This window comes from Hyla sarda, unplaced genomic scaffold, assembly GCF_029499605.1.
Source record: "Hyla sarda isolate aHylSar1 unplaced genomic scaffold, aHylSar1.hap1 scaffold_205, whole genome shotgun sequence".
NCBI lineage: Eukaryota > Metazoa > Chordata > Amphibia > Anura > Hylidae > Hyla > Hyla sarda.
Genome location: NW_026608713.1, coordinates 1 through 27,683, shown reverse-complemented (window position 1 = coordinate 27,683; position 27,683 = coordinate 1). Strand labels below are relative to the sequence as shown.

At 41.5% G+C, this 27,683-nt stretch overlaps 30 non-coding genes across 30 annotated transcripts; all 30 read left to right on the top strand.

Annotated features, from left to right (window-relative positions):
• Positions 1 to 801: 801 nt before the first annotated feature.
• On the top strand, positions 802 to 873 carry TRNAW-CCA (transfer RNA tryptophan (anticodon CCA)). Its single transcript has one exon. It is a non-coding gene; the product is annotated as a tRNA-Trp (tRNA).
• An 858-nt stretch (positions 874 to 1,731) lies between these two features.
• TRNAW-CCA (transfer RNA tryptophan (anticodon CCA)) lies at positions 1,732 to 1,803 on the top strand. The gene has a single exon. It is a non-coding gene; the product is annotated as a tRNA-Trp (tRNA).
• Positions 1,804 to 2,548: 745 nt separating this feature from the next.
• On the top strand, positions 2,549 to 2,620 carry TRNAW-CCA (transfer RNA tryptophan (anticodon CCA)). Its single transcript has one exon. It is a non-coding gene; the product is annotated as a tRNA-Trp (tRNA).
• Positions 2,621 to 3,478: 858 nt separating this feature from the next.
• TRNAW-CCA (transfer RNA tryptophan (anticodon CCA)) lies at positions 3,479 to 3,550 on the top strand. Its single transcript has one exon. It is a non-coding gene; the product is annotated as a tRNA-Trp (tRNA).
• A 272-nt stretch (positions 3,551 to 3,822) lies between these two features.
• On the top strand, positions 3,823 to 3,894 carry TRNAW-CCA (transfer RNA tryptophan (anticodon CCA)). The gene has a single exon. It is a non-coding gene; the product is annotated as a tRNA-Trp (tRNA).
• Positions 3,895 to 4,752: 858 nt separating this feature from the next.
• TRNAW-CCA (transfer RNA tryptophan (anticodon CCA)) lies at positions 4,753 to 4,824 on the top strand. The gene has a single exon. It is a non-coding gene; the product is annotated as a tRNA-Trp (tRNA).
• Positions 4,825 to 5,096: 272 nt separating this feature from the next.
• On the top strand, positions 5,097 to 5,168 carry TRNAW-CCA (transfer RNA tryptophan (anticodon CCA)). Its single transcript has one exon. It is a non-coding gene; the product is annotated as a tRNA-Trp (tRNA).
• Positions 5,169 to 6,026: 858 nt separating this feature from the next.
• Positions 6,027 to 6,098, top strand: TRNAW-CCA (transfer RNA tryptophan (anticodon CCA)). The gene has a single exon. It is a non-coding gene; the product is annotated as a tRNA-Trp (tRNA).
• A 1,300-nt stretch (positions 6,099 to 7,398) lies between these two features.
• Positions 7,399 to 7,470, top strand: TRNAW-CCA (transfer RNA tryptophan (anticodon CCA)). Its single transcript has one exon. It is a non-coding gene; the product is annotated as a tRNA-Trp (tRNA).
• Positions 7,471 to 8,328: 858 nt separating this feature from the next.
• TRNAW-CCA (transfer RNA tryptophan (anticodon CCA)) lies at positions 8,329 to 8,400 on the top strand. Its single transcript has one exon. It is a non-coding gene; the product is annotated as a tRNA-Trp (tRNA).
• Positions 8,401 to 8,672: 272 nt separating this feature from the next.
• Positions 8,673 to 8,744, top strand: TRNAW-CCA (transfer RNA tryptophan (anticodon CCA)). Its single transcript has one exon. It is a non-coding gene; the product is annotated as a tRNA-Trp (tRNA).
• Positions 8,745 to 9,602: 858 nt separating this feature from the next.
• On the top strand, positions 9,603 to 9,674 carry TRNAW-CCA (transfer RNA tryptophan (anticodon CCA)). The gene has a single exon. It is a non-coding gene; the product is annotated as a tRNA-Trp (tRNA).
• A 272-nt stretch (positions 9,675 to 9,946) lies between these two features.
• TRNAW-CCA (transfer RNA tryptophan (anticodon CCA)) lies at positions 9,947 to 10,018 on the top strand. Its single transcript has one exon. It is a non-coding gene; the product is annotated as a tRNA-Trp (tRNA).
• Positions 10,019 to 10,876: 858 nt separating this feature from the next.
• TRNAW-CCA (transfer RNA tryptophan (anticodon CCA)) lies at positions 10,877 to 10,948 on the top strand. Its single transcript has one exon. It is a non-coding gene; the product is annotated as a tRNA-Trp (tRNA).
• A 1,297-nt stretch (positions 10,949 to 12,245) lies between these two features.
• TRNAW-CCA (transfer RNA tryptophan (anticodon CCA)) lies at positions 12,246 to 12,317 on the top strand. The gene has a single exon. It is a non-coding gene; the product is annotated as a tRNA-Trp (tRNA).
• Positions 12,318 to 14,178: 1,861 nt separating this feature from the next.
• TRNAW-CCA (transfer RNA tryptophan (anticodon CCA)) lies at positions 14,179 to 14,250 on the top strand. The gene has a single exon. It is a non-coding gene; the product is annotated as a tRNA-Trp (tRNA).
• Positions 14,251 to 14,522: 272 nt separating this feature from the next.
• Positions 14,523 to 14,594, top strand: TRNAW-CCA (transfer RNA tryptophan (anticodon CCA)). Its single transcript has one exon. It is a non-coding gene; the product is annotated as a tRNA-Trp (tRNA).
• Positions 14,595 to 15,452: 858 nt separating this feature from the next.
• Positions 15,453 to 15,524, top strand: TRNAW-CCA (transfer RNA tryptophan (anticodon CCA)). Its single transcript has one exon. It is a non-coding gene; the product is annotated as a tRNA-Trp (tRNA).
• Positions 15,525 to 16,824: 1,300 nt separating this feature from the next.
• On the top strand, positions 16,825 to 16,896 carry TRNAW-CCA (transfer RNA tryptophan (anticodon CCA)). Its single transcript has one exon. It is a non-coding gene; the product is annotated as a tRNA-Trp (tRNA).
• An 858-nt stretch (positions 16,897 to 17,754) lies between these two features.
• On the top strand, positions 17,755 to 17,826 carry TRNAW-CCA (transfer RNA tryptophan (anticodon CCA)). Its single transcript has one exon. It is a non-coding gene; the product is annotated as a tRNA-Trp (tRNA).
• Positions 17,827 to 18,098: 272 nt separating this feature from the next.
• Positions 18,099 to 18,170, top strand: TRNAW-CCA (transfer RNA tryptophan (anticodon CCA)). The gene has a single exon. It is a non-coding gene; the product is annotated as a tRNA-Trp (tRNA).
• An 858-nt stretch (positions 18,171 to 19,028) lies between these two features.
• Positions 19,029 to 19,100, top strand: TRNAW-CCA (transfer RNA tryptophan (anticodon CCA)). The gene has a single exon. It is a non-coding gene; the product is annotated as a tRNA-Trp (tRNA).
• A 272-nt stretch (positions 19,101 to 19,372) lies between these two features.
• Positions 19,373 to 19,444, top strand: TRNAW-CCA (transfer RNA tryptophan (anticodon CCA)). The gene has a single exon. It is a non-coding gene; the product is annotated as a tRNA-Trp (tRNA).
• An 858-nt stretch (positions 19,445 to 20,302) lies between these two features.
• TRNAW-CCA (transfer RNA tryptophan (anticodon CCA)) lies at positions 20,303 to 20,374 on the top strand. The gene has a single exon. It is a non-coding gene; the product is annotated as a tRNA-Trp (tRNA).
• A 1,297-nt stretch (positions 20,375 to 21,671) lies between these two features.
• TRNAW-CCA (transfer RNA tryptophan (anticodon CCA)) lies at positions 21,672 to 21,743 on the top strand. The gene has a single exon. It is a non-coding gene; the product is annotated as a tRNA-Trp (tRNA).
• Positions 21,744 to 23,607: 1,864 nt separating this feature from the next.
• TRNAW-CCA (transfer RNA tryptophan (anticodon CCA)) lies at positions 23,608 to 23,679 on the top strand. Its single transcript has one exon. It is a non-coding gene; the product is annotated as a tRNA-Trp (tRNA).
• Positions 23,680 to 23,951: 272 nt separating this feature from the next.
• TRNAW-CCA (transfer RNA tryptophan (anticodon CCA)) lies at positions 23,952 to 24,023 on the top strand. The gene has a single exon. It is a non-coding gene; the product is annotated as a tRNA-Trp (tRNA).
• An 858-nt stretch (positions 24,024 to 24,881) lies between these two features.
• TRNAW-CCA (transfer RNA tryptophan (anticodon CCA)) lies at positions 24,882 to 24,953 on the top strand. Its single transcript has one exon. It is a non-coding gene; the product is annotated as a tRNA-Trp (tRNA).
• An 827-nt stretch (positions 24,954 to 25,780) lies between these two features.
• Positions 25,781 to 25,852, top strand: TRNAW-CCA (transfer RNA tryptophan (anticodon CCA)). Its single transcript has one exon. It is a non-coding gene; the product is annotated as a tRNA-Trp (tRNA).
• Positions 25,853 to 26,250: 398 nt separating this feature from the next.
• Positions 26,251 to 26,322, top strand: TRNAW-CCA (transfer RNA tryptophan (anticodon CCA)). The gene has a single exon. It is a non-coding gene; the product is annotated as a tRNA-Trp (tRNA).
• The last annotated feature ends 1,361 nt before the right edge of the window (positions 26,323 to 27,683 follow it).

The following is a 27,683-nucleotide window of genomic DNA, read 5'->3' as shown; positions in this document are numbered from 1 at the left end:
GGTAGCGCATCTAGTTCCAGATCAGAAGTTTGCGTGTTCAAATCACGTTGGGGTCAGGAGTCCATTTCCTCCTTGCTTAAGCACAGAAACATTGCTCTTAACCTGCTAATTTTAACCAGTTCTCAGTCCTAGGCAGTTGCCGATAGCGTCAGTTTAGGGGGAGAAATGAAAGAAGGCTAAAAAGGTAACTTTTAGAGGTTGGTTGTTTCTTGGAAATATTTTTATTGGAACAAAAAGCTGTCCATTGAAAATAGCTGTCCATGGAAATGTCTTTCTAGGATATGAAATCAAAGGTCCTGAATCAATGTGAGAGCTCATAGTGCCAGTTGACCTCGTGGCGCAACGGTAGCGCATCTAGTTCCAGATCAGAAGTTTGCGTGTTCAAATCACGTGGGGGTCAGAAGTCTTTTTCCTCCTTGCTTAAGCACAGAAACATTGCTCTTAACCTGCTAATTTTAACCAGTTCTCAGTCCTTCTTCAAGAAGGGTATAACTGGCCTTCATGTAAAAAAAATTTTACGAACATAAGCTTTCCTAAGTTTCCTACTTCTGTCTTAGTCTTCTTTCTGAAATGTTTCTCAAGAGCAAGACAGGACTATCAGATAGGCAGTTGCCGATAGCCTCAGTTTAGGGGGAGGAATGAAAGAAGGCTAAAAAGGTAACTTTTAAAGGTTGGTTGTTTCTTGGAAATATTTTTATTGGAACAAAAAGCTGTCCATGGAAAAAAGCTGTCCATGGAAATGTCTTTCTAGGATATGAAATCAAAGGTCCTGAATCAATGTGAGAGCTCACAGTGCAAGTTGACCTCGTGGCGCAACGGTAGCGCGTCTGACTCCAGATCAGAAGGTTGCGTGTTCAAATCACGTCGCGATCAGAAGTCTTTTTCCTCCTTGCTTAAGCACAGAAACATTGCTCTTAACCTGCTAATTTTAACCAGTTCTCAGTCCTTCTTCAAGAAGGGCATAACTGGCCTTCATGTAAAAATAAATTTTACGAACATAAGCTTTCTTAAGTTTCCTACTTCTGTCTTAGTCTTCTTTCTGAAATGTTTCTCAAGAGCAAGACAGGACTATCAGATAGGCAGTTGCCGATAGCCTCAGTTTAGGGGGAGGAATGAAAGAAGGCTAAAAAGGTAACTTTTAGAGGTTGGTTGTTTCTTGGAAATGTTTTTATTGGAACAAATAGCTGTCCATGGAAAAAAGCTGTCCATGGAAATGTCTTTCTAGGATATGAAATCAAAGGTCCTGAATAAATGTGAGAGCTCATAGTGCCAGTTGACCTCTTGGCGCAACGGTAGCGCGTCTAATTCCCGATCAGAAGGTTGCGTGTTCAAATCACGTCAGGGTCAGGAGTCCATTTCCTCCTTGCTTAAGCACAGAAACATTGCTCTTAACCAGTTCTCAGTCCTTCTTCAAGTAGGGTATCACTGGCCTTCATGTCAATCTTTTACGAACATAAGCTTTATTAAGTTTCCTACTTCTGTCTTAGTCTTCTTTCTGAAATGTTTCTAAAGAGCAAGACAGGACTATCAGATAGGCAGTTGCCGATAGCCTCAGTTTAGGGGGAGGAATGAAAGAAGGCTAAAAAGGTAACTTTTAGAGGTTGGTTGTTTCTTGGAAATGTTTTCATTGGAAAAAATCGCTGTCCATGGAAAAAAGCTGTCCATGGAAATGTCTTTCCAGGATATGAAATCAAAGGTCCTGAATCAATGTGAGAGCTCACAGTTCAAGTTGACCTCGTGGCGCAACGGTAGCGCGTCTGACTCCAGATCAGAAGGTTGCGTGTTCAAATCACGTCGGGCTCAGAAGTCTTTTTCCTCCTTGCTTCAACACAGAAACATTGCTCTTAACCTGCTAATTTTAACCAGTTCTCAGTCCTAGGCAGTTGCCGATAGCCTCAGTTTAGGGGGAGAAATGAAAGAAGGCTAAAAAGGTAACTTTTAGAGGTTGGTTGTTTCTTGGAAATATTTTTATTGGAACAAAAAGCTGTCCATTGAAAATAGCTGTCCATGGAAATGTCTTTCTAGGATATGAAATCAAAGGTCCTGAATCAATGTGAGAGCTCATAGTGCCAGTTGACCTCGTGGCGCAACGGTAGCGCATCTAGTTCCAGATCAGAAGTTTGCGTGTTCAAATCACGTGGGGGTCAGAAGTCTTTTTCCTCCTTGCTTAAGCACAGAAACATTGCTCTTAACCTGCTAATTTTAACCAGTTCTCAGTCCTTCTTCAAGAAGGGTATAACTGGCCTTCATGTAAAAAAAATTTTACGAACATAAGCTTTCCTAAGTTTCCTACTTCTGTCTTAGTCTTCTTTCTGAAATGTTTCTCAAGAGCAAGACAGGACTATCAGATAGGCAGTTGCCGATAGCCTCAGTTTAGGGGGAGGAATGAAAGAAGGCTAAAAAGGTAACTTTTAAAGGTTGGTTGTTTCTTGGAAATATTTTTATTGGAACAAAAAGCTGTCCATGGAAAAAAGCTGTCCATGGAAATGTCTTTCTAGGATATGAAATCAAAGGTCCTGAATCAATGTGAGAGCTCACAGTGCAAGTTGACCTCGTGGCGCAACGGTAGCGCGTCTGACTCCAGATCAGAAGGTTGCGTGTTCAAATCACGTCGCGATCAGAAGTCTTTTTCCTCCTTGCTTAAGCACAGAAACATTGCTCTTAACCTGCTAATTTTAACCAGTTCTCAGTCCTTCTTCAAGAAGGGCATAACTGGCCTTCATGTAAAAATAAATTTTACGAACATAAGCTTTCTTAAGTTTCCTACTTCTGTCTTAGTCTTCTTTCTGAAATGTTTCTCAAGAGCAAGACAGGACTATCAGATAGGCAGTTGCCGATAGCCTCAGTTTAGGGGGAGGAATGAAAGAAGGCTAAAAAGGTAACTTTTAGAGGTTGGTTGTTTCTTGGAAATGTTTTTATTGGAACAAATAGCTGTCCATGGAAAAAAGCTGTCCATGGAAATGTCTTTCTAGGATATGAAATCAAAGGTCCTGAATAAATGTGAGAGCTCATAGTGCCAGTTGACCTCTTGGCGCAACGGTAGCGCGTCTAATTCCAGATCAGAAGGTTGCGTGTTCAAATCACGTCAGGGTCAGGAGTCCATTTCCTCCTTGCTTAAGCACAGAAACATTGCTCTTAACCAGTTCTCAGTCCTTCTTCAAGTAGGGTATCACTGGCCTTCATGTCAATCTTTTACGAACATAAGCTTTATTAAGTTTCCTACTTCTGTCTTAGTCTTCTTTCTGAAATGTTTCTAAAGAGCAAGACAGGACTATCAGATAGGCAGTTGCCGATAGCCTCAGTTTAGGGGGAGGAATGAAAGAAGGCTAAAAAGGTAACTTTTAGAGGTTGGTTGTTTCTTGGAAATGTTTTCATTGGAACAAATCGCTGTCCATGGAAAAAAGCTGTCCATGGAAATGTCTTTCCAGGATATGAAATCAAAGGTCCTGAATCAATGTGAGAGCTCACAGTTCAAGTTGACCTCGTGGCGCAACGGTAGCGCGTCTGACTCCAGATCAGAAGGTTGCGTGTTCAAATCACGTCGGGCTCAGAAGTCTTTTTCCTCCTTGCTTCAACACAGAAACATTGCTCTTAACCTGCTAATTTTAACCAGTTCTCAGTCCTAGGCAGTTGCCGATAGCCTCAGTTTAGGGGGAGAAATGAAAGAAGGCTAAAAAGGTAACTTTTAGAGGTTGGTTGTTTCTTGGAAATATTTTTATTGGAACAAAAAGCTGTCCATTGAAAATAGCTGTCCATGGAAATGTCTTTCTAGGATATGAAATCAAAGGTCCTGAATCAATGTGAGAGCTCATAGTGCAAGTTGACCTCGTGGCGCAACGGTAGCGCGTCTGACTCCAGATCAGAAGGTTGCGTGTTCAAATCACGTCGGGATCAGAAGTCTTTTTCCTCCTTGCTTAAGCACAGAAACATTGCTCTTAACCTGCTAATTTTAACCAGTTCTCAGTCCTTCTTCAAGAAGGGCATAACTGGCCTTCATGTAAAAATAAATTTTACGAACATAAGCTTTCTTAAGTTTCCTACTTCTGTCTTAGTCTTCTTTCTGAAATGTTTCTCAAGAGCAAGACAGGACTATCAGATAGGCAGTTGCCGATAGCCTCAGTTTAGGGGGAGGAATGAAAGAAGGCTAAAAAGGTAACTTTTAGAGGTTGGTTGTTTCTTGGAAATGTTTTTATTGGAACAAATAGCTGTCCATGGAAAAAAGCTGTCCATGGAAATGTCTTTCTAGGATATGAAATCAAAGGTCCTGAATAAATGTGAGAGCTCATAGTGCCAGTTGACCTCTTGGCGCAACGGTAGCGCGTCTAATTCCAGATCAGAAGGTTGCGTGTTCAAATCACGTCAGGGTCAGGAGTCCATTTCCTCCTTGCTTAAGCACAGAAACATTGCTCTTAACCAGTTCTCAGTCCTTCTTCAAGTAGGGTATCACTGGCCTTCATGTCAATCTTTTACGAACATAAGCTTTATTAAGTTTCCTACTTCTGTCTTAGTCTTCTTTCTGAAATGTTTCTAAAGAGCAAGACAGGACTATCAGATAGGCAGTTGCCGATAGCCTCAGTTTAGGGGGAGGAATGAAAGAAGGCTAAAAAGGTAACTTTTAGAGGTTGGTTGTTTCTTGGAAATGTTTTTATTGGAACAAATCGCTGTCCATGGAAAAAAGCTGTCCATGGAAATGTCTTTCCAGGATATGAAATCAAAGGTCCTGAATCAATGTGAGAGCTCACAGTTCAAGTTGACCTCGTGGCGCAACGGTAGCGCGTCTGACTCCAGATCAGAAGGTTGCGTGTTCAAATCACGTCGGGGTCAGAAGTCTTTTTCCTCCTTGCTTCAACACAGAAACATTGCTCTTAACCTGCTAATTTTAACCAGTTCTCAGTCCTAGGCAGTTGCCGATAGCCTCAGTTTAGGGGGAGAAATGAAAGAAGGCTAAAAAGGTAACTTTTAGAGGTTGGTTGTTTCTTGGAAATATTTTTATTGGAACAAAAAGCTGTCCATTGAAAATAGCTGTCCATGGAAATGTCTTTCTAGGATATGAAATCAAAGGTCCTGAATCAATGTGAGAGCTCATAGTGCAAGTTGACCTCGTGGCGCAACGGTAGCGCGTCTGACTCCAGATCAGAAGGTTGCGTGTTCAAATCACGTCGGGGTCAGAAGTCTTTTTCCTCCTTGCTTAAGCACAGAAACATTGCTCTTAACCTGCTAATTTTAACCAGTTCTCAGTCCTTCTTCAAGAAGGGCATAACTGGCCTTCATGTAAAAATAAATTTTACGAACATAAGCTTTCCTAAGTTTCCTACTTCTGTCTTAGTCTTCTTTCTGAAATGTTTCTCAAGAGCAAGACAGGACTATCAGATAGGCAGTTGCCGATAGCCTCAGTTTAGGGGGAGGAATGAAAGAAGGCTAAAAAGGTAACTTTTAGAGGTTGGTTGTTTCTTGGAAATGTTTTTATTGGAACAAATAGCTGTCCATGGAAAAAAGCTGTCCATGGAAATGTCTTTCTAGGATATGAAATCAAAGGTCCTGAATCAATGTGAGAGCTCATAGTGCCAGTTGACCTCTTGGCGCAACGGTAGCGCGTCTTTTTCCAGATCAGAAGGTTGCGTGTTCAAATCACGTCAGGGTCAGGAGTCCATTTCCTCCTTGCTTAAGCACAGAAACATTGCTCTTAACCAGTTCTCAGTCCTTCTTCAAGTAGGGTATCACTGGCCTTCATGTCAATCTTTTACGAACATAAGCTTTATTAAGTTTCCTACTTCTGTCTTAGTCTTCTTTCTGAATTGTTTCTCAAGAGCAAGACAGGACTATCAGATAGGCAGTTGCCGATAGCCTCAGTTTAGGGGGAGGAATGAAAGAAGGCTAAAAAGGTAACTTTTAGAGGTTGGTTGTTTCTTGGAATTGTTTTTATTGGAATAAATAGCTGTCCATGGAAAAAAGCTGTCCATGGAAATGTCTTTCCAGGATATGAAATCAAAGGTCCTGAATCAATGTGAGAGCTCACAGTGCAAGTTGACCTCGTGGCGCAACGGTAGCGCGTCTGACTCCAGATCAGAAGGTTGCGTGTTCAAATCACGTCGGGGTCAGAAGTCTTTTTTCCTCCTTGCTTAAGCACAGAAACATTGCTCTTAACCTGCTAATTTTAACCAGTTCTCAGTCCTTCTTCAAGAAGGGTATAACTGGCCTTCATGTAAAAAAAAAATTACGAACATAAGCTTTCCTAAGTTTCCTACTTCTGTCTTAGTCTTCTTTCTGAAATGTTTCTCAAGAGCAAGACAGGACTATCAGATAGGCAGTTGCCGATAGCCTCAGTTTAGGGGGAGGAATGAAAGAAGGCTAAGAAGGTGAAGAGCAAGACAGGACTATTAGATAGGCAGTTGCCGATAGCCTCAGTTTAGGGGGAGGAATGAAAGTAGGCTAAAAAGGTAACTTTTAGAGGTTGGTTGTTTCTTGGAAATGTTTTTATTGGAAGAAATAGCTGTCCATGGAAAAAAGCTGTCCATGGACATGTCTTTCTGGGATATGAAATCAAAGGTCCTGAATCAATGTGAGAGCTCATCGTGCCAGTTGACCTCTTGGCGCAACGGTAGCGCATCTAGTTCCAGATCAGAAGTTTGCGTGTTCAAATCACGTTGGGGTCAGGAGTCCATTTCCTCCTTGCTTAAGCACAGAAACATTGCTCTTAACCTGCTAATTTTAACCAGTTCTCAGTCCTAGGCAGTTGCCGATAGCGTCAGTTTAGGGGGAGAAATGAAAGAAGGCTAAAAAGGTAACTTTTAGAGGTTGGTTGTTTCTTGGAAATATTTTTATTGGAACAAAAAGCTGTCCATTGAAAATAGCTGTCCATGGAAATGTCTTTCTAGGATATGAAATCAAAGGTCCTGAATCAATGTGAGAGCTCATAGTGCCAGTTGACCTCATGGCGCAACGGTAGCGCATCTAGTTCCAGATCAGAAGTTTGCGTGTTCAAATCACGTGGGGGTCAGAAGTCTTTTTCCTCCTTGCTTAAGCACAGAAACATTGCTCTTAACCTGCTAATTTTAACCAGTTCTCAGTCCTTCTTCAAGAAGGGTATAACTGGCCTTCATGTAAAAAAAATTTTACGAACATAAGCTTTCCTAAGTTTCCTACTTCTGTCTTAGTCTTCTTTCTGAAATGTTTCTCAAGAGCAAGACAGGACTATCAGATAGGCAGTTGCCGATAGCCTCAGTTTAGGGGGAGGAATGAAAGAAGGCTAAAAAGGTAACTTTTAAAGGTTGGTTGTTTCTTGGAAATATTTTTATTGGAACAAAAAGCTGTCCATGGAAAAAAGCTGTCCATGGAAATGTCTTTCTAGGATATGAAATCAAAGGTCCTGAATCAATGTGAGAGCTCACAGTGCAAGTTGACCTCGTGGCGCAACGGTAGCGCGTCTGACTCCAGATCAGAAGGTTGCGTGTTCAAATCACGTCGCGATCAGAAGTCTTTTTCCTCCTTGCTTAAGCACAGAAACATTGCTCTTAACCTGCTAATTTTAACCAGTTCTCAGTCCTTCTTCAAGAAGGGCATAACTGGCCTTCATGTAAAAATAAATTTTACGAACATAAGCTTTCTTAAGTTTCCTACTTCTGTCTTAGTCTTCTTTCTGAAATGTTTCTCAAGAGCAAGACAGGACTATCAGATAGGCAGTTGCCGATAGCCTCAGTTTAGGGGGAGGAATGAAAGAAGGCTAAAAAGGTAACTTTTAGAGGTTGGTTGTTTCTTGGAAATGTTTTTATTGGAACAAATAGCTGTCCATGGAAAAAAGCTGTCCATGGAAATGTCTTTCTAGGATATGAAATCAAAGGTCCTGAATAAATGTGAGAGCTCATAGTGCCAGTTGACCTCTTGGCGCAACGGTAGCGCGTCTAATTCCCGATCAGAAGGTTGCGTGTTCAAATCACGTCAGGGTCAGGAGTCCATTTCCTCCTTGCTTAAGCACAGAAACATTGCTCTTAACCAGTTCTCAGTCCTTCTTCAAGTAGGGTATCACTGGCCTTCATGTCAATCTTTTACGAACATAAGCTTTATTAAGTTTCCTACTTCTGTCTTAGTCTTCTTTCTGAAATGTTTCTAAAGAGCAAGACAGGACTATCAGATAGGCAGTTGCCGATAGCCTCAGTTTAGGGGGAGGAATGAAAGAAGGCTAAAAAGGTAACTTTTAGAGGTTGGTTGTTTCTTGGAAATGTTTTCATTGGAAAAAATCGCTGTCCATGGAAAAAAGCTGTCCATGGAAATGTCTTTCCAGGATATGAAATCAAAGGTCCTGAATCAATGTGAGAGCTCACAGTTCAAATTGACCTCGTGGCGCAACGGTAGCGCGTCTGACTCCAGATCAGAAGGTTGCGTGTTCAAATCACGTCGGGCTCAGAAGTCTTTTTCCTCCTTGCTTCAACACAGAAACATTGCTCTTAACCTGCTAATTTTAACCAGTTCTCAGTCCTAGGCAGTTGCCGATAGCCTCAGTTTAGGGGGAGAAATGAAAGAAGGCTAAAAAGGTAACTTTTAGAGGTTGGTTGTTTCTTGGAAATATTTTTATTGGAACAAAAAGCTGTCCATTGAAAATAGCTGTCCATGGAAATGTCTTTCTAGGATATGAAATCAAAGGTCCTGAATCAATGTGAGAGCTCATAGTGCAAGTTGACCTCGTGGCGCAACGGTAGCGCGTCTGACTCCAGATCAGAAGGTTGCGTGTTCAAATCACGTCGGGATCAGAAGTCTTTTTCCTCCTTGCTTAAGCACAGAAACATTGCTCTTAACCTGCTAATTTTAACCAGTTCTCAGTCCTTCTTCAAGAAGGGCATAACTGGCCTTCATGTAAAAATAAATTTTACGAACATAAGCTTTCTTAAGTTTCCTACTTCTGTCTTAGTCTTCTTTCTGAAATGTTTCTCAAGAGCAAGACAGGACTATCAGATAGGCAGTTGCCGATAGCCTCAGTTTAGGGGGAGGAATGAAAGAAGGCTAAAAAGGTAACTTTTAGAGGTTGGTTGTTTCTTGGAAATGTTTTTATTGGAACAAATAGCTGTCCATGGAAAAAAGCTGTCCATGGAAATGTCTTTCTAGGATATGAAATCAAAGGTCCTGAATAAATGTGAGAGCTCATAGTGCCAGTTGACCTCTTGGCGCAACGGTAGCGCGTCTAATTCCAGATCAGAAGGTTGCGTGTTCAAATCACGTCAGGGTCAGGAGTCCATTTCCTCCTTGCTTAAGCACAGAAACATTGCTCTTAACCAGTTCTCAGTCCTTCTTCAAGTAGGGTATCACTGGCCTTCATGTCAATCTTTTACGAACATAAGCTTTATTAAGTTTCCTACTTCTGTCTTAGTCTTCTTTCTGAAATGTTTCTAAAGAGCAAGACAGGACTATCAGATAGGCAGTTGCCGATAGCCTCAGTTTAGGGGGAGGAATGAAAGAAGGCTAAAAAGGTAACTTTTAGAGGTTGGTTGTTTCTTGGAAATGTTTTTATTGGAACAAATCGCTGTCCATGGAAAAAAGCTGTCCATGGAAATGTCTTTCCAGGATATGAAATCAAAGGTCCTGAATCAATGTGAGAGCTCACAGTTCAAGTTGACCTCGTGGCGCAACGGTAGCGCGTCTGACTCCAGATCAGAAGGTTGCGTGTTCAAATCACGTCGGGGTCAGAAGTCTTTTTCCTCCTTGCTTCAACACAGAAACATTGCTCTTAACCTGCTAATTTTAACCAGTTCTCAGTCCTAGGCAGTTGCCGATAGCCTCAGTTTAGGGGGAGAAATGAAAGAAGGCTAAAAAGGTAACTTTTGAAGGTTGGTTGTTTCTTGGAAATATTTTTATTGGAACAAAAAGCTGTCCATTGAAAATAGCTGTCCATGGAAATGTCTTTCTAGGATATGAAATCAAAGGTCCTGAATCAATGTGAGAGCTCATAGTGCAAGTTGACCTCGTGGCGCAACGGTAGCGCGTCTGACTCCAGATCAGAAGGTTGCGTGTTCAAATCACGTCGGGGTCAGAAGTCTTTTTCCTCCTTGCTTAAGCACAGAAACATTGCTCTTAACCTGCTAATTTTAACCAGTTCTCAGTCCTTCTTCAAGAAGGGCATAACTGGCCTTCATGTAAAAATAAATTTTACGAACATAAGCTTTCCTAAGTTTCCTACTTCTGTCTTAGTCTTCTTTCTGAAATGTTTCTCAAGAGCAAGACAGGACTATCAGATAGGCAGTTGCCGATAGCCTCAGTTTAGGGGGAGGAATGAAAGAAGGCTAAAAAGGTAACTTTTAGAGGTTGGTTGTTTCTTGGAAATGTTTTTATTGGAACAAATAGCTGTCCATGGAAAAAAGCTGTCCATGGAAATGTCTTTCTAGGATATGAAATCAAAGGTCCTGAATCAATGTGAGAGCTCATAGTGCCAGTTGACCTCTTGGCGCAACGGTAGCGCGTCTTTTTCCAGATCAGAAGGTTGCGTGTTCAAATCACGTCAGGGTCAGGAGTCCATTTCCTCCTTGCTTAAGCACAGAAACATTGCTCTTAACCAGTTCTCAGTCCTTCTTCAAGTAGGGTATCACTGGCCTTCATGTCAATCTTTTACGAACATAAGCTTTATTAAGTTTCCTACTTCTGTCTTAGTCTTCTTTCTGAATTGTTTCTCAAGAGCAAGACAGGACTATCAGATAGGCAGTTGCCGATAGCCTCAGTTTAGGGGGAGGAATGAAAGAAGGCTAAAAAGGTAACTTTTAGAGGTTGGTTGTTTCTTGGAAATGTTTTTATTGGAATAAATAGCTGTCCATGGAAAAAAGCTGTCCATGGAAATGTCTTTCCAGGATATGAAATCAAAGGTCCTGAATCAATGTGAGAGCTCACAGTGCAAGTTGACCTCGTGGCGCAACGGTAGCGCGTCTGACTCCAGATCAGAAGGTTGCGTGTTCAAATCACGTCGGGGTCAGAAGTCTTTTTTCCTCCTTGCTTAAGCACAGAAACATTGCTCTTAACCTGCTAATTTTAACCAGTTCTCAGTCCTTCTTCAAGAAGGGTATAACTGGCCTTCATGTAAAAAAAAATTTACGAACATAAGCTTTCCTAAGTTTCCTACTTCTGTCTTAGTCTTCTTTCTGAAATGTTTCTCAAGAGCAAGACAGGACTATCAGATAGGCAGTTGCCGATAGCCTCAGTTTAGGGGGAGGAATGAAAGAAGGCTAAGAAGGTCAAGAGCAAGACAGGACTATTAGATAGGCAGTTGCCGATAGCCTCAGTTTAGGGGGAGGAATGAAAGTAGGCTAAAAAGGTAACTTTTAGAGGTTGGTTGTTTCTTGGAAATGTTTTTATTGGAAGAAATAGCTGTCCATGGAAAAAAGCTGTCCATGGACATGTCTTTCTGGGATATGAAATCAAAGGTCCTGAATCAATGTGAGAGCTCATCGTGCCAGTTGACCTCTTGGCGCAACGGTAGCGCATCTAGTTCCAGATCAGAAGTTTGCGTGTTCAAATCACGTTGGGGTCAGAAGTCCATTTCCTCCTTGCTTAAGCACAGAAACATTGCTCTTAACCTGCTAATTTTAACCAGTTCTCAGTCCTAGGCAGTTGCCGATAGCGTCAGTTTAGGGGGAGAAATGAAAGAAGGCTAAAAAGGTAACTTTTAGAGGTTGGTTGTTTCTTGGAAATATTTTTATTGGAACAAAAAGCTGTCCATTGAAAATAGCTGTCCATGGAAATGTCTTTCTAGGATATGAAATCAAAGGTCCTGAATCAATGTGAGAGCTCATAGTGCCAGTTGAACTCGTGGCGCAACGGTAGCACGTCTGACTCCAGATCAGAAGGTTATGTGTCCAAATCACGTCGGGGTCAGGAGTCCCTTTCCTTCTTGCTTAAAAACAGAAACATTGCTCTTAACCTGCTAATCTTAACCAGTTCTCAGTCCTTCTTCAAGTAGGGTATCACTGGCCTTCATGTCAATCTTTTACGAACATAAGCTTTATTAAGTTTCCTACTTCTGTCTTAGTCTTCTTTCTGAAATGTTTCTCAAGAGCAAGACAGGACTATCAGATAGGCAGTTGCCGATAGCCTCAGTTTAGGGGGAGGAATGAAAGAAGGCTAAAAAGGTAACTTTTAGAGGTTGGTTGTTTCTTGGAAATGTTTTTATTGGAACAAATAGCTGTCCATGGAAAAAAGCTGTCCATGGAAATGTCTTTCCAGGATATGAAATCAAAGGTCCTGAATCAATGTGAGAGCTCACAATGCAAGTTGACCTAGTGGCGCAACGGTAGCGCGTCTGACTCCAGATCAGAAGGTTGCGTGTTCAAATCACGTGGGGGTCAGAAGTCTTTTTCCTCCTTGCTTAAGCACAGAAACATTGCTCTTAACCTGCTAATTTTAACCAGTTCTCAGTCCTTCTTCAAGAAGGGTATAACTGGCCTTCATGTAAAAAAAATTTTACGAACATAAGCTTTCCTAAGTTTCCTACTTCTGTCTTAGTCTTCTTTCTGAAATGTTTCTCAAGAGCAAGACAGGACTATCAGATAGGCAGTTGCCGATAGCCTCAGTTTAGGGGGAGGAATGAAAGAAGGCTAAGAAGGTCAAGAGCAGGACAGGACTATTAGATAGGCAGTTGCCGATAGCCTCAGTTTAGGGGGAGGAATGAAAGTAGGCTAAAAAGGTAACTTTTAGAGGTTGGTTGTTTCTTGGAAATGTTTTTATTGGAAGAAATAGCTGTCCATGGAAAAAAGCTGTCCATGGAAATGTCTTTCTAGGTTATGAAATCAAAGGTCCTGAATCAATGTGAGAGCTCATCGTGCCAGTTGACCTCTTGGCGCAACGGTAGAGCATCTAGTTCTAGATCCGAAGTTTGCGTGTTCAAATCACGTTGGGGTCAGGAGTCCATTTCCTCCTTGCTTAAGCACAGAAACATTGCTCTTAACCTGCTAATTTTAACCAGTTCTCAGTCCTTCTTCAAGAAGGGTATCACTGGCCTTCATGTCAATTTTTTCCGAATATAAGCTTTCCTAAGTTTCCTACTTCTGTCTCAGTCTTCTTTCTGAAATGTTTCTCAAGAGCAAGACAGGACTATCAGATAAGCAGTTGCCGATAGCCTCAGTTTAGGGGGAGAAATTAAAGAAGGCTAAAAAGGTAACTTTTAAAGGTTGGTTGTTTCTTGGAAATGTTTTTATTGGAACAAAAAGCTGTCCATGGAAAAAAGCTGTCCATGGAAATGTCTTTCTAGGATATGAAATCAAAGGTCCTGAATCAATGTGAGAGCTCATAGTGCCAATTGACCTCTTGGCGCAACGGTAGCGCGTCTAATTCCAGATCAGAAGGTTGCGTGTTCAAATCACGTCGTCAGGAGTGCATTACCTCCTTCCTTAAGCACAGAAACATTGCTCTTAACCAGTTCTCAGTCCTTCTTCAAGTAGGGTATCACTGGCCTACATGTCAATCTTTTACGAACATAAGCTTTATTAAGTTTTCTACTTCTGTCTTAGTCTTCTTTCTGAAATGTTTCTCAAGAGCAAGACAGGACTATCAGATAGGCAGTTGCCGATAGCCTCAGTTTAGGGGGAGGAATGAAAGAAGGCTAAAAAGGTAACTTTTAGAGGTTGGTTGTTTCTTGGAAATGTTTTTATTGGAACAAATAGCTGTCCATGGAAAAAAGCTGTCCATGGAAATGTCTTTCTAGGATATGAAATCAAAGGTCCTGAATAAATGTGAGAGCTCATAGTGCCAGTTGACCTCTTGGCGCAACGGTAGCGCGTCTAATTCCAGATCAGAAGGTTGCGTGTTCAAATCACGTCAGGGTCAGGAGTCCATTTCCTCCTTGCTTAAGCACAGAAACATTGCTCTTAACCAGTTCTCAGTCCTTCTTCAAGTAGGGTATCACTGGCCTTCATGTCAATCTTTTACGAACATAAGCTTTATTAAGTTTCCTACTTCTGTCTTAGTCTTCTTTCTGAAATGTTTCTAAAGAGCAAGACAGGACTATCAGATAGGCAGTTGCCGATAGCCTCAGTTTAGGGGGAGGAATGAAAGAAGGCTAAAAAGGTAACTTTTAGAGGTTGGTTGTTTCTTGGAAATGTTTTTATTGGAACAAATCGCTGTCCATGGAAAAAAGCTGTCCATGGAAATGTCTTTCCAGGATATGAAATCAAAGGTCCTGAATCAATGTGAGAGCTCACAGTTCAAGTTGACCTCGTGGCGCAACGGTAGCGCGTCTGACTCCAGATCAGAAGGTTGCGTGTTCAAATCACGTCGGGGTCAGAAGTCTTTTTCCTCCTTGCTTCAACACAGAAACATTGCTCTTAACCTGCTAATTTTAACCAGTTCTCAGTCCTAGGCAGTTGCCGATAGCCTCAGTTTAGGGGGAGAAATGAAAGAAGGCTAAAAAGGTAACTTTTAGAGGTTGGTTGTTTCTTGGAAATATTTTTATTGGAACAAAAAGCTGTCCATTGAAAATAGCTGTCCATGGAAATGTCTTTCTAGGATATGAAATCAAAGGTCCTGAATCAATGTGAGAGCTCATAGTGCAAGTTGACCTCGTGGCGCAACGGTAGCGCGTCTGACTCCAGATCAGAAGGTTGCGTGTTCAAATCACGTCGGGGTCAGAAGTCTTTTTCCTCCTTGCTTAAGCACAGAAACATTGCTCTTAACCTGCTAATTTTAACCAGTTCTCAGTCGTTCTTCAAGAAGGGCATAACTGGCCTTCATGTAAAAATAAATTTTACGAACATAAGCTTTCCTAAGTTTCCTACTTCTGTCTTAGTCTTCTTTCTGAAATGTTTCTCAAGAGCAAGACAGGACTATCAGATAGGCAGTTGCCGATAGCCTCAGTTTAGGGGGAGGAATGAAAGAAGGCTAAAAAGGTAACTTTTAGAGGTTGGTTGTTTCTTGGAAATGTTTTTATTGGAACAAATAGCTGTCCATGGAAAAAAGCTGTCCATGGAAATGTCTTTCTAGGATATGAAATCAAAGGTCCTGAATCAATGTGAGAGCTCATAGTGCCAGTTGACCTCTTGGCGCAACGGTAGCGCGTCTTTTTCCAGATCAGAAGGTTGCGTGTTCAAATCACGTCAGGGTCAGGAGTCCATTTCCTCCTTGCTTAAGCACAGAAACATTGCTCTTAACCAGTTCTCAGTCCTTCTTCAAGTAGGGTATCACTGGCCTTCATGTCAATCTTTTACGAACATAAGCTTTATTAAGTTTCCTACTTCTGTCTTAGTCTTCTTTCTGAATTGTTTCTCAAGAGCAAGACAGGACTATCAGATAGGCAGTTGCCGATAGCCTCAGTTTAGGGGGAGGAATGAAAGAAGGCTAAAAAGGTAACTTTTAGAGGTTGGTTGTTTCTTGGAATTGTTTTTATTGGAATAAATAGCTGTCCATGGAAAAAAGCTGTCCATGGAAATGTCTTTCCAGGATATGAAATCAAAGGTCCTGAATCAATGTGAGAGCTCACAGTGCAAGTTGACCTCGTGGCGCAACGGTAGCGCGTCTGACTCCAGATCAGAAGGTTGCGTGTTCAAATCACGTCGGGGTCAGAAGTCTTTTTTCCTCCTTGCTTAAGCACAGAAACATTGCTCTTAACCTGCTAATTTTAACCAGTTCTCAGTCCTTCTTCAAGAAGGGTATAACTGGCCTTCATGTAAAAAAAAAATTACGAACATAAGCTTTCCTAAGTTTCCTACTTCTGTCTTAGTCTTCTTTCTGAAATGTTTCTCAAGAGCAAGACAGGACTATCAGATAGGCAGTTGCCGATAGCCTCAGTTTAGGGGGAGGAATGAAAGAAGGCTAAGAAGGTGAAGAGCAAGACAGGACTATTAGATAGGCAGTTGCCGATAGCCTCAGTTTAGGGGGAGGAATGAAAGTAGGCTAAAAAGGTAACTTTTAGAGGTTGGTTGTTTCTTGGAAATGTTTTTATTGGAAGAAATAGCTGTCCATGGAAAAAAGCTGTCCATGGACATGTCTTTCTGGGATATGAAATCAAAGGTCCTGAATCAATGTGAGAGCTCATCGTGCCAGTTGACCTCTTGGCGCAACGGTAGCGCATCTAGTTCCAGATCAGAAGTTTGCGTGTTCAAATCACGTTGGGGTCAGGAGTCCATTTCCTCCTTGCTTAAGCACAGAAACATTGCTCTTAACCTGCTAATTTTAACCAGTTCTCAGTCCTAGGCAGTTGCCGATAGCGTCAGTTTAGGGGGAGAAATGAAAGAAGGCTAAAAAGGTAACTTTTAGAGGTTGGTTGTTTCTTGGAAATATTTTTATTGGAACAAAAAGCTGTCCATTGAAAATAGCTGTCCATGGAAATGTCTTTCTAGGATATGAAATCAAAGGTCCTGAATCAATGTGAGAGCTCATAGTGCCAGTTGACCTCATGGCGCAACGGTAGCGCATCTAGTTCCAGATCAGAAGTTTGCGTGTTCAAATCACGTGGGGGTCAGAAGTCTTTTTCCTCCTTGCTTAAGCACAGAAACATTGCTCTTAACCTGCTAATTTTAACCAGTTCTCAGTCCTTCTTCAAGAAGGGTATAACTGGCCTTCATGTAAAAAAAATTTTACGAACATAAGCTTTCCTAAGTTTCCTACTTCTGTCTTAGTCTTCTTTCTGAAATGTTTCTCAAGAGCAAGACAGGACTATCAGATAGGCAGTTGCCGATAGCCTCAGTTTAGGGGGAGGAATGAAAGAAGGCTAAAAAGGTAACTTTTAAAGGTTGGTTGTTTCTTGGAAATATTTTTATTGGAACAAAAAGCTGTCCATGGAAAAAAGCTGTCCATGGAAATGTCTTTCTAGGATATGAAATCAAAGGTCCTGAATCAATGTGAGAGCTCACAGTGCAAGTTGACCTCGTGGCGCAACGGTAGCGCGTCTGACTCCAGATCAGAAGGTTGCGTGTTCAAATCACGTCGCGATCAGAAGTCTTTTTCCTCCTTGCTTAAGCACAGAAACATTGCTCTTAACCTGCTAATTTTAACCAGTTCTCAGTCCTTCTTCAAGAAGGGCATAACTGGCCTTCATGTAAAAATAAATTTTACGAACATAAGCTTTCTTAAGTTTCCTACTTCTGTCTTAGTCTTCTTTCTGAAATGTTTCTCAAGAGCAAGACAGGACTATCAGATAGGCAGTTGCCGATAGCCTCAGTTTAGGGGGAGGAATGAAAGAAGGCTAAAAAGGTAACTTTTAGAGGTTGGTTGTTTCTTGGAAATGTTTTTATTGGAACAAATAGCTGTCCATGGAAAAAAGCTGTCCATGGAAATGTCTTTCTAGGATATGAAATCAAAGGTCCTGAATAAATGTGAGAGCTCATAGTGCCAGTTGACCTCTTGGCGCAACGGTAGCGCGTCTAATTCCCGATCAGAAGGTTGCGTGTTCAAATCACGTCAGGGTCAGGAGTCCATTTCCTCCTTGCTTAAGCACAGAAACATTGCTCTTAACCAGTTCTCAGTCCTTCTTCAAGTAGGGTATCACTGGCCTTCATGTCAATCTTTTACGAACATAAGCTTTATTAAGTTTCCTACTTCTGTCTTAGTCTTCTTTCTGAAATGTTTCTAAAGAGCAAGACAGGACTATCAGATAGGCAGTTGCCGATAGCCTCAGTTTAGGGGGAGGAATGAAAGAAGGCTAAAAAGGTAACTTTTAGAGGTTGGTTGTTTCTTGGAAATGTTTTCATTGGAAAAAATCGCTGTCCATGGAAAAAAGCTGTCCATGGAAATGTCTTTCCAGGATATGAAATCAAAGGTCCTGAATCAATGTGAGAGCTCACAGTTCAAGTTGACCTCGTGGCGCAACGGTAGCGCGTCTGACTCCAGATCAGAAGGTTGCGTGTTCAAATCACGTCGGGCTCAGAAGTCTTTTTCCTCCTTGCTTCAACACAGAAACATTGCTCTTAACCTGCTAATTTTAACCAGTTCTCAGTCCTAGGCAGTTGCCGATAGCCTCAGTTTAGGGGGAGAAATGAAAGAAGGCTAAAAAGGTAACTTTTAGAGGTTGGTTGTTTCTTGGAAATATTTTTATTGGAACAAAAAGCTGTCCATTGAAAATAGCTGTCCATGGAAATGTCTTTCTAGGATATGAAATCAAAGGTCCTGAATCAATGTGAGAGCTCATAGTGCAAGTTGACCTCGTGGCGCAACGGTAGCGCGTCTGACTCCAGATCAGAAGGTTGCGTGTTCAAATCACGTCGGGATCAGAAGTCTTTTTCCTCCTTGCTTAAGCACAGAAACATTGCTCTTAACCTGCTAATTTTAACCAGTTCTCAGTCCTTCTTCAAGAAGGGCATAACTGGCCTTCATGTAAAAATAAATTTTACGAACATAAGCTTTCTTAAGTTTCCTACTTCTGTCTTAGTCTTCTTTCTGAAATGTTTCTCAAGAGCAAGACAGGACTATCAGATAGGCAGTTGCCGATAGCCTCAGTTTAGGGGGAGGAATGAAAGAAGGCTAAAAAGGTAACTTTTAGAGGTTGGTTGTTTCTTGGAAATGTTTTTATTGGAACAAATAGCTGTCCATGGAAAAAAGCTGTCCATGGAAATGTCTTTCTAGGATATGAAATCAAAGGTCCTGAATAAATGTGAGAGCTCATAGTGCCAGTTGACCTCTTGGCGCAACGGTAGCGCGTCTAATTCCAGATCAGAAGGTTGCGTGTTCAAATCACGTCAGGGTCAGGAGTCCATTTCCTCCTTGCTTAAGCACAGAAACATTGCTCTTAACCAGTTCTCAGTCCTTCTTCAAGTAGGGTATCACTGGCCTTCATGTCAATCTTTTACGAACATAAGCTTTATTAAGTTTCCTACTTCTGTCTTAGTCTTCTTTCTGAAATGTTTCTAAAGAGCAAGACAGGACTATCAGATAGGCAGTTGCCGATAGCCTCAGTTTAGGGGGAGGAATGAAAGAAGGCTAAAAAGGTAACTTTTAGAGGTTGGTTGTTTCTTGGAAATGTTTTTATTGGAACAAATCGCTGTCCATGGAAAAAAGCTGTCCATGGAAATGTCTTTCCAGGATATGAAATCAAAGGTCCTGAATCAATGTGAGAGCTCACAGTTCAAGTTGACCTCGTGGCGCAACGGTAGCGCGTCTGACTCCAGATCAGAAGGTTGCGTGTTCAAATCACGTCGGGGTCAGAAGTCTTTTTCCTCCTTGCTTCAACACAGAAACATTGCTCTTAACCTGCTAATTTTAACCAGTTCTCAGTCCTAGGCAGTTGCCGATAGCCTCAGTTTAGGGGGAGAAATGAAAGAAGGCTAAAAAGGTAACTTTTGAAGGTTGGTTGTTTCTTGGAAATATTTTTATTGGAACAAAAAGCTGTCCATTGAAAATAGCTGTCCATGGAAATGTCTTTCTAGGATATGAAATCAAAGGTCCTGAATCAATGTGAGAGCTCATAGTGCAAGTTGACCTCGTGGCGCAACGGTAGCGCGTCTGACTCCAGATCAGAAGGTTGCGTGTTCAAATCACGTCGGGGTCAGAAGTCTTTTTCCTCCTTGCTTAAGCACAGAAACATTGCTCTTAACCTGCTAATTTTAACCAGTTCTCAGTCCTTCTTCAAGAAGGGCATAACTGGCCTTCATGTAAAAATAAATTTTACGAACATAAGCTTTCCTAAGTTTCCTACTTCTGTCTTAGTCTTCTTTCTGAAATGTTTCTCAAGAGCAAGACAGGACTATCAGATAGGCAGTTGCCGATAGCCTCAGTTTAGGGGGAGGAATGAAAGAAGGCTAAAAAGGTAACTTTTAGAGGTTGGTTGTTTCTTGGAAATGTTTTTATTGGAACAAATAGCTGTCCATGGAAAAAAGCTGTCCATGGAAATGTCTTTCTAGGATATGAAATCAAAGGTCCTGAATCAATGTGAGAGCTCATAGTGCCAGTTGACCTCTTGGCGCAACGGTAGCGCGTCTTTTTCCAGATCAGAAGGTTGCGTGTTCAAATCACGTCAGGGTCAGGAGTCCATTTCCTCCTTGCTTAAGCACAGAAACATTGCTCTTAACCAGTTCTCAGTCCTTCTTCAAGTAGGGTATCACTGGCCTTCATGTCAATCTTTTACGAACATAAGCTTTATTAAGTTTCCTACTTCTGTCTTAGTCTTCTTTCTGAATTGTTTCTCAAGAGCAAGACAGGACTATCAGATAGGCAGTTGCCGATAGCCTCAGTTTAGGGGGAGGAATGAAAGAAGGCTAAAAAGGTAACTTTTAGAGGTTGGTTGTTTCTTGGAAATGTTTTTATTGGAATAAATAGCTGTCCATGGAAAAAAGCTGTCCATGGAAATGTCTTTCCAGGATATGAAATCAAAGGTCCTGAATCAATGTGAGAGCTCACAGTGCAAGTTGACCTCGTGGCGCAACGGTAGCGCGTCTGACTCCAGATCAGAAGGTTGCGTGTTCAAATCACGTCGGGGTCAGAAGTCTTTTTTCCTCCTTGCTTAAGCACAGAAACATTGCTCTTAACCTGCTAATTTTAACCAGTTCTCAGTCCTTCTTCAAGAAGGGTATAACTGGCCTTCATGTAAAAAAAAATTTACGAACATAAGCTTTCCTAAGTTTCCTACTTCTGTCTTAGTCTTCTTTCTGAAATGTTTCTCAAGAGCAAGACAGGACTATCAGATAGGCAGTTGCCGATAGCCTCAGTTTAGGGGGAGGAATGAAAGAAGGCTAAGAAGGTCAAGAGCAAGACAGGACTATTAGATAGGCAGTTGCCGATAGCCTCAGTTTAGGGGGAGGAATGAAAGTAGGCTAAAAAGGTAACTTTTAGAGGTTGGTTGTTTCTTGGAAATGTTTTTATTGGAAGAAATAGCTGTCCATGGAAAAAAGCTGTCCATGGACATGTCTTTCTGGGATATGAAATCAAAGGTCCTGAATCAATGTGAGAGCTCATCGTGCCAGTTGACCTCTTGGCGCAACGGTAGCGCATCTAGTTCCAGATCAGAAGTTTGCGTGTTCAAATCACGTTGGGGTCAGAAGTCCATTTCCTCCTTGCTTAAGCACAGAAACATTGCTCTTAACCTGCTAATTTTAACCAGTTCTCAGTCCTAGGCAGTTGCCGATAGCGTCAGTTTAGGGGGAGAAATGAAAGAAGGCTAAAAAGGTAACTTTTAGAGGTTGGTTGTTTCTTGGAAATATTTTTATTGGAACAAAAAGCTGTCCATTGAAAATAGCTGTCCATGGAAATGTCTTTCTAGGATATGAAATCAAAGGTCCTGAATCAATGTGAGAGCTCATAGTGCCAGTTGAACTCGTGGCGCAACGGTAGCACGTCTGACTCCAGATCAGAAGGTTATGTGTCCAAATCACGTCGGGGTCAGGAGTCCCTTTCCTTCTTGCTTAAAAACAGAAACATTGCTCTTAACCTGCTAATCTTAACCAGTTCTCAGTCCTTCTTCAAGTAGGGTATCACTGGCCTTCATGTCAATCTTTTACGAACATAAGCTTTATTAAGTTTCCTACTTCTGTCTTAGTCTTCTTTCTGAAATGTTTCTCAAGAGCAAGACAGGACTATCAGATAGGCAGTTGCCGATAGCCTCAGTTTAGGGGGAGGAATGAAAGAAGGCTAAAAAGGTAACTTTTAGAGGTTGGTTGTTTCTTGGAAATGTTTTTATTGGAACAAATAGCTGTCCATGGAAAAAAGCTGTCCATGGAAATGTCTTTCCAGGATATGAAATCAAAGGTCCTGAATCAATGTGAGAGCTCACAATGCAAGTTGACCTAGTGGCGCAACGGTAGCGCGTCTGACTCCAGATCAGAAGGTTGCGTGTTCAAATCACGTGGGGGTCAGAAGTCTTTTTCCTCCTTGCTTAAGCACAGAAACATTGCTCTTAACCTGCTAATTTTAACCAGTTCTCAGTCCTTCTTCAAGAAGGGTATAACTGGCCTTCATGTAAAAAAAATTTTACGAACATAAGCTTTCCTAAGTTTCCTACTTCTGTCTTAGTCTTCTTTCTGAAATGTTTCTCAAGAGCAAGACAGGACTATCAGATAGGCAGTTGCCGATAGCCTCAGTTTAGGGGGAGGAATGAAAGAAGGCTAAGAAGGTCAAGAGCAGGACAGGACTATTAGATAGGCAGTTGCCGATAGCCTCAGTTTAGGGGGAGGAATGAAAGTAGGCTAAAAAGGTAACTTTTAGAGGTTGGTTGTTTCTTGGAAATGTTTTTATTGGAAGAAATAGCTGTCCATGGAAAAAAGCTGTCCATGGAAATGTCTTTCTAGGTTATGAAATCAAAGGTCCTGAATCAATGTGAGAGCTCATCGTGCCAGTTGACCTCTTGGCGCAACGGTAGAGCATCTAGTTCTAGATCCGAAGTTTGCGTGTTCAAATCACGTTGGGGTCAGGAGTCCATTTCCTCCTTGCTTAAGCACAGAAACATTGCTCTTAACCTGCTAATTTTAACCAGTTCTCAGTCCTTCTTCAAGAAGGGTATCACTGGCCTTCATGTCAATTTTTTCCGAATATAAGCTTTCCTAAGTTTCCTACTTCTGTCTCAGTCTTCTTTCTGAAATGTTTCTCAAGAGCAAGACAGGACTATCAGATAAGCAGTTGCCGATAGCCTCAGTTTAGGGGGAGAAATTAAAGAAGGCTAAAAAGGTAACTTTTAAAGGTTGGTTGTTTCTTGGAAATGTTTTTATTGGAACAAAAAGCTGTCCATGGAAAAAAGCTGTCCATGGAAATGTCTTTCTAGGATATGAAATCAAAGGTCCTGAATCAATGTGAGAGCTCATAGTGCCAATTGACCTCTTGGCGCAACGGTAGCGCGTCTAATTCCAGATCAGAAGGTTGCGTGTTCAAATCACGTCGGGGTCAGGAGTGCATTACCTCCTTCCTTAAGCACAGAAACATTGCTCTTAACCAGTTCTCAGTCCTTCTTCAAGTAGGGTATCACTGGCCTACATGTCAATCTTTTACGAACATAAGCTTTATTAAGTTTTCTACTTCTGTCTTAGTCTTCTTTCTGAAATGTTTCTCAAGAGCAAGACAGGACTATCAGATAGGCAGTTGCCGATAGCCTCAGTTTAGGGGGAGGAATGAAAGAAGGCTAAAAAGGTAACTTTTAGAGGTTGGTTGTTTCTTGGAAATGTTTTTATTGGAACAAATAGCTGTCCATGGAAAAAAGTTGTCCATGGAAATGTCTTTCTAGGATATGAAATCAAAGGTCCTGAATCAATGTGAGAGCTCACAGTGCAAGTTGACCTCTTGGCGCAACGGTAGCGCGTCTAATTCCAGATCAGAGGGTTGCGTGTTCAAATCACGTCAGGGTCAGGAGTCCATTTCCTCCTTGCTTAAGCACAGAAACATTGCTCTTAACCAGTTCTCAGTCCTTCTTCAAGTAGGGTATCACTGGCCTTCATGTCGATCTTTTACGAACATAAGCTTTATTAAGTTTCCTACTTCTGTCTTAGTCTTCTTTCTGAAATGTTTCTAAAGAGCAAGACAGGACTATCAGATAGGCAGTTGCCGATAGCCTCAGTTTAGGGGGAGGAATGAAAGAAGGCTAAAAAGGTAACTTTTAGAGGTTGGTTTTTTCTTGGAAATGTTTTTATTGGAACAAATCGCTGTCCATGGAAAAAAGCTGTCCATGGAAATGTCTTTCCAGGATATGAAATCAAAGGTCCTGAATCAATGTGAGAGCTCACAGTTCAAGTTGACCTCGTGGCGCAACGGTAGCAAGTCTGACTCCAGATCAGAAGGTTGCGTGTTCAAATCACGTCGGGGTCAGAAGTCTTTTTCCTCCTTGCTTCAACACAGAAACATTGCTCTTAACCTGCTAATTTTAACCAGTTCTCAGTCCTAGGCAGTTGCCGATAGCCTCAGTTTAGGGGGAGAAATGAAAGAAGGCTAAAAAGGTAACTTTTAGAGGTTGGTTGTTTCTTGGAAATATTTTTATTGGAACAAAAAGCTGTCCATTGAAAATAGCTGTCCATGGAAATATCTTTCTAGGATATGAAATCAAAGGTCCTGAATCAATGTGAGAGCTCATAGTGCAAGTTGACCTCGTGGCGCAACGGTAGCGCGTCTGACTCCAGATCAGAAGGTTGCGTGTTCAAATCACGTTGGGGTCAGAAGTCTTTTTCCTCCTTGCTTAAGCACAGAAACATTGCTCTTAACCTGCTAATTTTAACCAGTTCTCAGTCCTTCTTCAAGAAGGGTATAACTGGCCTTCATGTAAAAATAAATTTTACGAACATAAGCTTTCCTAAGTTTCCTACTTCTGTCTTAGTCTTCTTTCTGAAATGTTTCTCAAGAGCAAGACAGGACTATCAGATAGGCAGTTGCCGATAGCCTCAGTTTAGGGGGAGGAATGAAAGAAGGCTAAAAAGGTAACTTTTAGAGGTTGGTTGTTTCTTGGAAATGTTTTTATTGGAACAAATAGCTGTCCATGGAAAAAAGCTGTCCATGGAAATGTCTTTCTAGGATATGAAATCAAAGGTCCTGAATCAATGTGAGAGCTCATAGTGCCAGTTGACCTCTTGGCGCAACGGTAGCGCGTCTTTTTCCAGATCAGAAGGTTGCGTGTTCAAATCACGTCAGGGTCAGGAGTCCATTTCCTCCTTGCTTAAGCACAGAAACATTGCTCTTAACCAGTTCTCAGTCCTTCTTCAAGTAGGGTATCACTGGCCTTCATGTCAATCTTTTACGAACATAAGCTTTATTAAGTTTCCTACTTCTGTCTTAGTCTTCTTTCTGAATTGTTTCTCAAGAGCAAGACAGGACTATCAGATAGGCAGTTGCCGATAGCCTCAGTTTAGGGGGAGGAATGAAAGAAGGCTAAAAAGGTAACTTTTAGAGGTTGGTTGTTTCTTGGAAATGTTTTTATTGGAATAAATAGCTGTCCATGGAAAAAAGCTGTCCATGGAAATGTCTTTCCAGGATATGAAATCAAAGGTCCTGAATCAATGTGAGAGCTCACAGTGCAAGTTGACCTCGTGGCGCAACGGTAGCGCGTCTGACTCCAGATCAGAAGGTTGCGTGTTCAAATCACGTCGGGGTCAGAAGTCTTTTTTCCTCCTTGCTTAAGCACAGAAACATTGCTCTTAACCTGCTAATTTTAACCAGTTCTCAGTCCTTCTTCAAGAAGGGTATAACTGGCCTTCATGTAAAAAAAAATTTACGAACATAAGCTTTCCTAAGTTTCCTACTTCTGTCTTAGTCTTCTTTCTGAAATGTTTCTCAAGAGCAAGACAGGACTATCAGATAGGCAGTTGCCGATAGCCTCAGTTTAGGGGGAGGAATGAAAGAAGGCTAAGAAGGTCAAGAGCAAGACAGGACTATTAGATAGGCAGTTGCCGATAGCCTCAGTTTAGGGGGAGGAATGAAAGTAGGCTAAAAAGGTAACTTTTAGAGGTTGGTTGTTTCTTGGAAATGTTTTTATTGGAAGAAATAGCTGTCCATGGAAAAAAGCTGTCCATGGACATGTCTTTCTGGGATATGAAATCAAAGGTCCTGAATCAATGTGAGAGCTCATCGTGCCAGTTGACCTCTTGGCGCAACGGTAGCGCATCTAGTTCCAGATCAGAAGTTTGCGTGTTCAAATCACGTTGGGGTCAGAAGTCCATTTCCTCCTTGCTTAAGCACAGAAACATTGCTCTTAACCTGCTAATTTTAACCAGTTCTCAGTCCTAGGCAGTTGCCGATAGCGTCAGTTTAGGGGGAGAAATGAAAGAAGGCTAAAAAGGTAACTTTTAGAGGTTGGTTGTTTCTTGGAAATATTTTTATTGGAACAAAAAGCTGTCCATTGAAAATAGCTGTCCATGGAAATGTCTTTCTAGGATATGAAATCAAAGGTCCTGAATCAATGTGAGAGCTCATAGTGCCAGTTGACCTCGTGGCGCAACGGTAGCACGTCTGACTCCAGATCAGAAGGTTATGTGTCCAAATCACGTCGGGGTCAGGAGTCCCTTTCCTTCTTGCTTAAAAACAGAAACATTGCTCTTAACCTGCTAATCTTAACCAGTTCTCAGTCCTTCTTCAAGTAGGGTATCACTGGCCTTCATGTCAATCTTTTACGAACATAAGCTTTATTAAGTTTCCTACTTCTGTCTTAGTCTTCTTTCTGAAATGTTTCTCAAGAGCAAGACAGGACTATCAGATAGGCAGTTGCCGATAGCCTCAGTTTAGGGGGAGGAATGAAAGAAGGCTAAAAAGGTAACTTTTAGAGGTTGGTTGTTTCTTGGAAATGTTTTTATTGGAACAAATAGCTGTCCATGGAAAAAAGCTGTCCATGGAAATGTCTTTCCAGGATATGAAATCAAAGGTCCTGAATCAATGTGAGAGCTCACAATGCAAGTTGACCTAGTGGCGCAACGGTAGCGCGTCTGACTCCAGATCAGAAGGTTGCGTGTTCAAATCACGTGGGGGTCAGAAGTCTTTTTCCTCCTTGCTTAAGCACAGAAACATTGCTCTTAACCTGCTAATTTTAACCAGTTCTCAGTCCTTCTTCAAGAAGGGTATAACTGGCCTTCATGTAAAAAAAAATTTACGAACATAAGCTTTCCTAAGTTTCCTACTTCTGTCTTAGTCTTCTTTCTGAAATGTTTCTCAAGAGCAAGACAGGACTATCAGATAGGCAGTTGCCGATAGCCTCAGTTTAGGGGGAGGAATGAAAGAAGGCTAAGAAGGTCAAGAGCAGGACAGGACTATTAGATAGGCAGTTGCCGATAGCCTCAGTTTAGGGGGAGGAATGAAAGTAGGCTAAAAAGGTAACTTTTAGAGGTTGGTTGTTTCTTGGAAATGTTTTTATTGGAAGAAATAGCTGTCCATGGAAAAAAGCTGTCCATGGAAATGTCTTTCTAGGTTATGAAATCAAAGGTCCTGAATCAATGTGAGAGCTCATCGTGCCAGTTGACCTCTTGGCGCAACGGTAGAGCATCTAGTTCTAGATCCGAAGTTTGCGTGTTCAAATCACGTTGGGGTCAGGAGTCCATTTCCTCCTTGCTTAAGCACAGAAACATTGCTCTTAACCTGCTAATTTTAACCAGTTCTCAGTCCTTCTTCAAGAAGGGTATCACTGGCCTTCATGTCAATTTTTTCCGAATATAAGCTTTCCTAAGTTTCCTACTTCTGTCTCAGTCTTCTTTCTGAAATGTTTCTCAAGAGCAAGACAGGACTATCAGATAAGCAGTTGCCGATAGCCTCAGTTTAGGGGGAGAAATTAAAGAAGGCTAAAAAGGTAACTTTTAAAGGTTGGTTGTTTCTTGGAAATGTTTTTATTGGAACAAAAAGCTGTCCATGGAAAAAAGCTGTCCATGGAAATGTCTTTCTAGGATATGAAATCAAAGGTCCTGAATCAATGTGAGAGCTCATAGTGCCGATTGACCTCTTGGCGCAACGGTAGCGCGTCTAATTCCAGATCAGAAGGTTGCGTGTTCAAATCACGTCGGGGTCAGGAGTGCATTACCTCCTTCCTTAAGCACAGAAACATTGCTCTTAACCAGTTCTCAGTCCTTCTTCAAGTAGGGTATCACTGGCCTACATGTCAATCTTTTACGAACATAAGCTTTATTAAGTTTTCTACTTCTGTCTTAGTCTTCTTTCTGAAATGTTTCTCAAGAGCAAGACAGGACTATCAGATAGGCAGTTGCCGATAGCCTCAGTTTAGGGGGAGGAATGAAAGAAGGCTAAAAAGGTAACTTTTAGAGGTTGGTTGTTTCTTGGAAATGTTTTTATTGGAACAAATAGCTGTCCATGGAAAAAAGCTGTCCATGGAAATGTCTTTCTAGGAT